An 8,953-nucleotide genomic window follows, 5' to 3' on the forward strand; every position below is an offset into this window, starting at 1 on the left:
TGGTTCAGGTGTAGCCCAATCATCATGATTCCGGCCTATTCTAGCCAATAATTCTTCAGCGTCGTCTGTAGTTCTTTTCCTGAAAACACAAACAGCACAACTATCTAGGTATGCCCTAGACTCAATGGTTAGTCCACTATAAAATATATCAAGTAAATCATGCTTTTCCAAATCATGTCCAGGCCGAGCTCTGATAAGAGAGCAAAATCTCGCCCAAGCCTCAGGCAATTTCTCTCCATCTTCCTGGTCAAAATTATAAATTCTCCGCAAAGCAATATGTTGAGCACTAGCAGGAAAGTATTTCCGAAAGAAAACATCAAGCAAATCACTTGGACTATCAATAGAATCAGGTGGCAAACTATTATACCAAGTTTTAGCATCATCCTTTAATGAGAAAGGAAAAATTTTAGCAACGAAATAAGTACGCTTCTTAACATCATCAGAAAACAAGCTACTCAGAGTAGACAACTCAATCATGTGTTCTACAGCACTTTCTTTTTCAGTACCACAAAAAGGTGTTTTCTCAACAATAGATATATGAGATAAATCAAGAGAAAAATCATAATCCTTATCCTTAATGTTTATAGGAGATGTGGGAAATTTAGGATCAGGAGACAGTTTATATCTAACAACACGTTGTGCAAGAAGCTTTTTAATATTACTTGCATCAGTAGTAGCATTGCATTTATCAATAAAATCATCATCAAGTTCTACATAATCTTCATCAAGATCATCACTAGAGTATTCAACAGACTCAGGTGAATTAACAGGTGTAGCAGCATTTTCATTAGGAGTTTCAGTATTTTGAATTTGTCTAGACCTAGCAATTGTAGCATCTATAAAAGATCCTAACGAACCATCATTATCAAGCACAACAGAAGAATCATTAAAATTATAAGAGGAACTTTCAGATCTAGCAGAAGTACCAGCATGTGAAGCTTGTGGTGGTGAAACAAGTTTATCTATCACAGATGGTGAATCAAGAGCAGCAGAGGTACTCAGAGTTGTACCTTTCCTTGTAGTGGATGGTAATATGGCGAATTTAGTATCGCGAGGTTTACCCATGATGGAGAATTTGCAGCGAACAATATCAATCCAAGTGAACTTGCAAATAAAGCTATGCTCCCCGGCAACGGCGCCAGAAAATAGTCTTGATGACCCACAAGTATAGGGGATCGCAACAGTCTTCGAGGGAAGTAAAACCCAATTTATTGATTCGACACAAGGGGAGCCAAAGAATATTTGTAAGACTTAACAGCGGAGTTGTCAATTCAGCTGCACCTGGAAACAGACTTGCTCGCAAGAGTTTATCGAGTAGTAACAGTTTTATAGCGATAGCGATAGTGAAATATCAGCAGCAGTGTAACAAAGACAGCAGTAGTGATTATAGTAAACAGCAGGATTAAAATACTGTAGGCACAGGGATGGATGAACGGGCGTTGCATGGATGAGAGAAACTCATGTAACAATCAAGGTAGGACATTTGCAGATAGTAATAAAACGGTATCCAAGTACTAATCAATCAATAGGCATGTGTTCCATATTTAGTCATACGTGCTCGCAATGAGAAACTTGCACAACATCTTTTGTCCTACCAGCCGGTGGCAGCCGGGCCTCTAGGGAATCTACTGGAAATTAAGGTACTCCTTTTAATAGAGCACCGGAGCAAAGCATTAACACTCCGTGAACACATGTGATCCTCATATCACCGCCTTCCCCTTCGGTTGTCCCAATTTCTGTCACTTTGGGGCCTCGGGTTCCGGACAACAATACGTGTATACAACTTGCGGGTAAGATCATAAAGCAATGAATATCATCATGAATTGATAACATGTTCAGATCTGAGATCATGGCACTCGGGCCCTAGTGACAAGCATTAAGCATAACAAGTTGCAACAATATCATAAAAGTACCAATTACGGACACTAGGCACTATGCCCTAACGATCTTATGCTATTCCATGACCAATCTCATCCAATCCCTACCATCCCCTTCAGCCTACAGCGGGGGAATTATTATAACATGGATGGGGGAAACATGGCTGGTCGATGGAGAGGCGTCGGTGGTGATGATGGCGATGATCTCCTCCAATTCCCCGTCCCGGCGGAGTGCCAGAACGGAGTTTCTGGTCCCGAGACGGAGTTTCGCGATGGCGGCGGTGTTCTGGATGTCTTCTCGCGATTTCGTCTAACCCCCCGTACGTTTTTAGGTCGAAGACGTTAAGTAGTCCAAAGGGGGGCGTCGGAGGCTGGCCGAGGGGGCCTCACCATAGGGCGGCGCGCCCCCCTCCTAGGCCGCGCCGGCCCATGGTGTGGGGGCCGTGGGCCCTCCCCTGGCCTGCCCTTCTGGCTCCGTGAATCTTCTGAAAAATAAGCCCTTTAACATTAATTCCGGGGATTTTCCTGAAAGTTGGATTTCTGCACAAAACGAGACACCAGAGCAATTCTGCTGAAAACAGCGTTAGTCCGTGTTATTTGTATCCAAAATACACAAATTAGAGGCAAAACAATAGCAAAAGTGTTCGGGAAAGTAGATACGTTTTGGACGTATCATGCAACTACTCATCATCTACATCTATCGGGATGTAGTCATCTTCTCCGGCATCCAGGAACTCGTAGTCCTCCACATCGGTGTTCTCATCCTCCTCGAGGTCGTCATCATCACTCAGGAAGGCTCCTCCTCCCTGAATGTCTTCACCTTCTTCTTCCATCTCCCTCATCTGGTCCTCTTGGGCCTTGATAGTGGCCTCCAAGGATACTATCTTTGCGCGAAGGCACGCAATGGTAGCATCCTTCGTGGCACGCTGCTGGCGGAGTGACTTGCGGTCCTTTGCAAGCATCTTGATGGCATCGGCATGCTGAGCCAGTGCAAGGTGAGTCTGGTTGGCGTAGGCACGAGAGTTGTCCAGCTCCTTCTGAGTCTGGTACAACATAAAGTCCAGGTGCTCGATGTGGTGCTTCAGCTCGGGGTGGGATTGCAGGTCCATGGGTTCTCCAGCGGAGTTGCGCCTTGCGAGGTGCGTAAAGCGAGCCTCTTGGAGTGCTCCCACATTTTGCCCGCACAGACGGGCAAGTGCTTCCTGAAGAGCACGAGCGAGTCCGTCCAGCCAGTTGCTTTCCCTGAAGGAGAAGAGGATCCTCTCAGAGGTAGGATGCTCCATCTTTCCCCTCAGATCAGCGGTGATAACCCACTGAAGTTCCCCTCCGGGCTGGCCGTTGACTTCGACTCCGTGAAACGCCGGGTGTGGGCGTCCAAGGAACTCAGACATGGTGTCCAATTCTCTCTCGAACACCAGGCTCCCACCATTTCCCAGCTGGTAAAACTTGGTGTTGGCGGGCTCCATCTAAAAATGAATTGGATGAGTAAGTTAGAGAGGTGAACAAGTGTGTCAAAATTTTAGGTATATTTCTAAGGAAGAGCATGACTTTTTATTTCTAAAAGATCTCAAAGAGAAGAAAGTTACTTAGTTTTTCAGAAATATTCACTTCATTTGTTTTTGAAATTTAAGTTTTTCAGAACGTCCATTCTAACTAGGGTCCCCTAAGGTCAAACAATGGCTCTGATACCAACTTGTCAACACCCGGATTTTTAAGTCCAAATGCCTATTATGCCATACATCGCAATCCCAGGAAGATTGTTTTTGCGAGACATAATAGTTGAATATCATAGAGTCATCATTCATTACAATACCATAGTAGTCATTACATAAAAAGTATCACATGATCCAGTCTCATTACAACACTTGATCTAATGATCATTACACAAATACGTAGCGGAAGCGAAGTTGTAGTGGACTATCTATTCCACAGGAAACGCTTGACGTTAGAAGAAGCTCCTAGTTGTCGTAGACGTCCTGTTGGCCGTCATCTTCATACTGCGGTTCAGCTTCATAGTCTGGCCATTTGAATAGCCAGGGACACAGCCGTGAGTACTTTCAAGTACGTACTCGCAAACTAATACTAGTGTAAGCTCTAATGGTTCTATTGAGAGTGTTCTAAGCTCTAGGGCTATTTGCATAAAGCCAATTTTAGTTCATAAACACTTTAGTAACAGACTCCTCATATGCTAACTAACTCAAGTGGGAACATTAGTGTCATTCCCACAACTCTGTTGTGATTCAAATCAAAGTCACATTTCAAGTTCAAACCATAAGTCACACTTTAGTAAAAATTCTGATGACGGAACAATATGGCCTTTCCAACTGTCCATGACCGCGGACGCGGCTATTCGAATATGTTTACACTCTGCAGAGGTTGCACACTTGTGCCACAACATTTGATTACATCCATCAAGGATAACCTTGAATAATCGTAACTCAGTACGCGGATCATCAACCATTAACCTTTCACTTACACACCCTAGTATAGGCACCTCTCCCCATGAGCTTGGCCTCCCGGTGATAGCCAACTGTTATCCCGGGAACTGCACGAGGATTGGGTCGTACATTCACCTCATTTCACGTCATTTCACTTTTAACGGAGGCAGCCTCGGCGTAACCTCTATGACGCTTGTTTAGAGGCAACCCATACTAAGACACATAAGTTTCCAGCTAAAGCCTTACCCATAATCAGGTATTGTGGGGGTACTAAAGTATTGGAAGGGTATCGCATCCGAACCCAATCATCAGTTTTCATCAAGGACACTATTTTATTCAAGTCACATTCACCTTCAAAATCTTTCAATAGAATGACTCATCATTCCAAGGTTTTCAGAATTCAAAAGTTTCACAAGTTCCCAGCTAGAGTAGTCATTTTTAATTTAGCACTAGCAACTAAGCATGAGGGGTGCTAACTAGCTTGTAACCTTCTAGGCTAACTTTGATACTCTTGTACTACTTCACAAATAGACTCACTTCAACTATCAATGGAATCTTGTAAAGCAAAGTAAAGCTTTGAGAGACAAAACTGGGATTTGTAAAGTGGTACACAAATTAATAGGGCAATGGTGCCTTGCTCAAGGAGAGCTTTGAACTAAGGTAGCTTGCAAGAATATTAGCTTGCCTTGGTTGGTGTACTGGTCAAAGTGGTCTTCTTCTTCCTGTAGGTAGACCTCCTCTTCCTGATACTCCTCGGTACTAGCGTCTAAAATCGAATACGAAGTATACAATCACCAAACAAGTCTTAAGACTATATTAATCACACACATGAGTCACACAAGCTATTCCATCATCACATCACTAATCACAAAGGGGTTTGGCTTGTGTGCTAAGAAAACTTGTAAGAGAGAAATAATTCCCTCTCATTGAATCTTTTTACAATTTAATTTCCTCAAATAATAATAAGGTATGAATTCATGTTGATCAAGTTCAACAATTCATATCTATCATTTGGGGAAAATGATTTAAATGAGGTACTAACCTCATACCATTTAGTTCTTACTTTAACAACAATTTAATGTCTCTAAGTAATCCAATATGAGATGATATAGACTAAGTCAACACATCACTTTGAATGGCTTAGGACCATGATTTAAATAAGAGGGAACCTCTCATACTATTTGAGAAATCATTTTGGATAAGTTTAAATGGACTAGAAATGGCCACGTAGCCACTATTTTGCTCTAGTCCATGATCATACAAACAACTCTGTGATGTTTTTGCATAAACTTGTAGAGTATGTGAAATGTGATTTATGAGAGTTGGAATCAACTCAAAATCACTTAGGGTTGATTTTTAATAAGGGATTTCTATTTTCGTGCCCTCGGGTCGTTAGTTGTACTCAGTTTTCCCCAGCCCCTTAGTTTTTCCTCAGTTTTCCCCAAGCCTATGTCTGAAACCCGTAGAAGGAGCTCAGACGGAAGGAATCCGTTTATTTGGACGTTCTGTGCTGACATGTTGCGCCGCGTCGTGTGGGGCCGCGTCGTGTGGGGCCGCGTCATGTGGGGCCGCGTCGTGTGGGGCCGCGTCGTGTGGGGCCGCGTCGTGTGGGGCCGCGTCGCGTGTGCTGGTAGAAAGGGACCGCGTGGGACAGGACGAGAAGCGTTTGGTTGCACGTGAGCAGGAGCTGGGTTTTGTCTCTCTCGGCCCAAATTGGCATTTTTAAGAGCACCTTTTCCCCTCTTTCTCTCTCTGTCTTTTTCACCAAATTAGTATCAAATCTAGAGAAGCTTCTATTTCTCACTTTCTTCAATATGGCAGCAAATCTAGTAGCAAATCTAGTAGCAAATCTTTGGGGTTATTTATGCCTTTTGGCCCTCGTTTTTTGCCCAATATGGCAGCAAATCTAGTAGCAAATCTAGAAGCTAGTATATGATAAATTCACAACAGCATAATCACAAAACTAAGTATAATACATAAACCGCATACGACAACCAAAAGCGAGCAATAACGTTGTTAATGTTCACGACAAACTAAGTTGAAAAATATACAAGACGCACGCAATGTATGGACAACAAGAAGATTAGGATGAATGAATTTGTTCTTCATTCCTCCTCATATATTTCTTCGTCGCTCCATTCGTGCATTTCCCCAAGGAAATATTCATTGAACTCCTTCCGTCTGTAGTGTGCGGCCAATACATCCTCCAAACGGTATGGCTTGTGTTCATTTCTCATACCGTAGCTTCCTATTCTATCCACACGTACTGGCCACTCATCCCAGGCCTTTGTATCATGAGAGTACTCTCTGATATAACCCAAATCCGCCTAGTAGATGCTGCCAGGTCGAAGTGTCGGGTACACTCTGGTGTCGACGGAGATACACCGGATATAATTCACGAAGAAGGCATTACTGCCAATGTTACTGACCGGATGGAGAGAGCGGCTTTGAGTGTCCACACGGTACACCAATGGTTTGCCCGCCAAAGCCTCGCTGACCAACAACACAAGCAGCAGATCACCATCCGACTTCACAAGGTAGAACTTCTGACGTCCAAGTTCGGAAATGAAATTAGTGTCTCCATCTTGACAATGCTCGCGCGCTGCTGCAACCGTACATTGGTGCACACTATTCTTCCGATCTCAAAATTGTCCGCAGCTACGCATACGGTTCACCATTGAACGGGGTAATGCAACGCGGACAATGGTTCTTGATCGAAAATCTTCCTTCTCCCCAATCTTCATTTATATCCTTAGTTGGAGTGCTCTCATCGACCCAACCAATTTCCGACGGGTAATGTGCGGCAACGAAGACCATAGTCGGGGATTTGATAACAGCGACTGATTTCAGAAAAATAGATGGCATCTGCGCCTCAAACATAGTGTTCGATTTCTTTGTGAGTGGGTTCAGCAGCCGTATCTTGTGCGGCGGGTTCTTCTGGGCAAGCACGATGACACCACGGCAAAAGCCGAAGAAGTAGTATCTAAAATATATTGATGAAGATAACATTCAGCACTAAGATGTGTTTAAGATTGAAAATAAAAAGGTAGATATGGAGGAATTTGAACCTTGTATGAACTTCCGATAGATCTATGGTGACGTAGCGTGATGTGCCGAGTTGGAGGAAGGTGAACTCAGCGACGCGTGGAAGGGCGTGGTGTAGCATGATCCATTCGTCCAGGTGCACGTCGGGCTCGGGCAAACCTGAGCGCCAATTTCTACGGACTTGCCTCATAGCAGAGTAGGTGTCGGCGTACTCCTCGTTCGCCGGTAAGCATTGGCCGATCTTGTGAAGTGGTCCATCAGCCGAGAGAGAGGCCCAGTTCACGGAGGCGCCGCGCTTGGATGCGCCGCCCTCGGAGGCGACGGGCTCGGCGGCGACGGGCTCGGAGGCGACGGGCTCGGAGGCGACGGCCGCCGGCGCATTCTTCTTCTCCATCGCCGGCAGGGTAGCGTGCGTACGGCGGTTGGGGTTTTTTCGATTTGGAGAAGTTGATGGGACGTGAGAGGGGTGGTTTCGTGCGTGAGCGAGAATGAGACGACTGTGTGCGAGAGGGAGGGAGGGAGGGGCTTACGCGTCCTAAATGCGACCCGCGTCCTACGCGTCCACTATTTGCACGTACGCACCGCGACACGCGTCAACAATGGCACGTCTTCCACTTCGCACCGCAACACGCGTCCTCGGGTCTAACCCTGGAAATTTAGATATACTCAGGTATACCCCCGAGTCATATACTAGCATTTTTTGTGTGCTCAGTTTTCTCCTTGAGTGCTAATACTGGCTAGTGTAATATACTCAGTTTTACCCTCAAGTGGCTGGTCAACAGAGAGTCAACAAATGGGATTAACTAGCTAAATAAGTTATTTAATGTGCAAAAAATTCCGAAAAAGAGTGGCACTTACTCATGGAGTCTTTACCACAAATTGCCACTTCTCAAATCATAGATAAATCATAGATAAATCAAGTTTCACCACAAATTGCCACTTCTCAAATCACCTAGTAGCTATGAAGGTGCATGGTTTTCCATAATAAGCCCTACCCAAAACAGCTTTCCCCAAAACATACTTTGTCCGAATGAGGCCATAATTTTCACACTCATGTAGATTTGTATTGCAAATAGTTTGAGGTAGGCCAAGATGGGTTTCATTGTACAAAACACGCATTTTCCATTTTTTAAATCTCATATTTGAATCCCTTAGTTTGTTTACTACTCACTTGCCCTTGGTTTCTTGATACTACTCAGTTTTGCCCTCTCCCTTCACAAACTCTCACAGACGCCCAACATTGCCCTGATTGGTCTAGCCCATGTCACGTGGATCGTGCCCGCCGACCGTTGATCGTATGATCTAACGGGCAGGATAACCCCTATCTCTCTCTCTGGTCGGGGCCACCACCCTCTCTCTCTCTCTGTCGTCGGTTAGCTTCACGCAAAGTTTGGTTTTCTGCATTATTTTTCATGAGCTAAATTATAAACTCTTTTTAGGCATTACTTTTCACGCAAAAAATGATAAACCATCACCGATTTGTTGTAGCCATTACTTTTCACGCAAAAAAATGATACACCATCACCCTTTTCTTGTAGGGATTGTACCCATTACTTTTCACGCAAAAAACGATAAATCATCACCGATTTTGTT

Source organism: Lolium rigidum, chromosome 7 (assembly GCF_022539505.1).
Source record: "Lolium rigidum isolate FL_2022 chromosome 7, APGP_CSIRO_Lrig_0.1, whole genome shotgun sequence".
Classification (NCBI taxonomy): Eukaryota; Viridiplantae; Streptophyta; class Magnoliopsida; order Poales; family Poaceae; genus Lolium; species Lolium rigidum.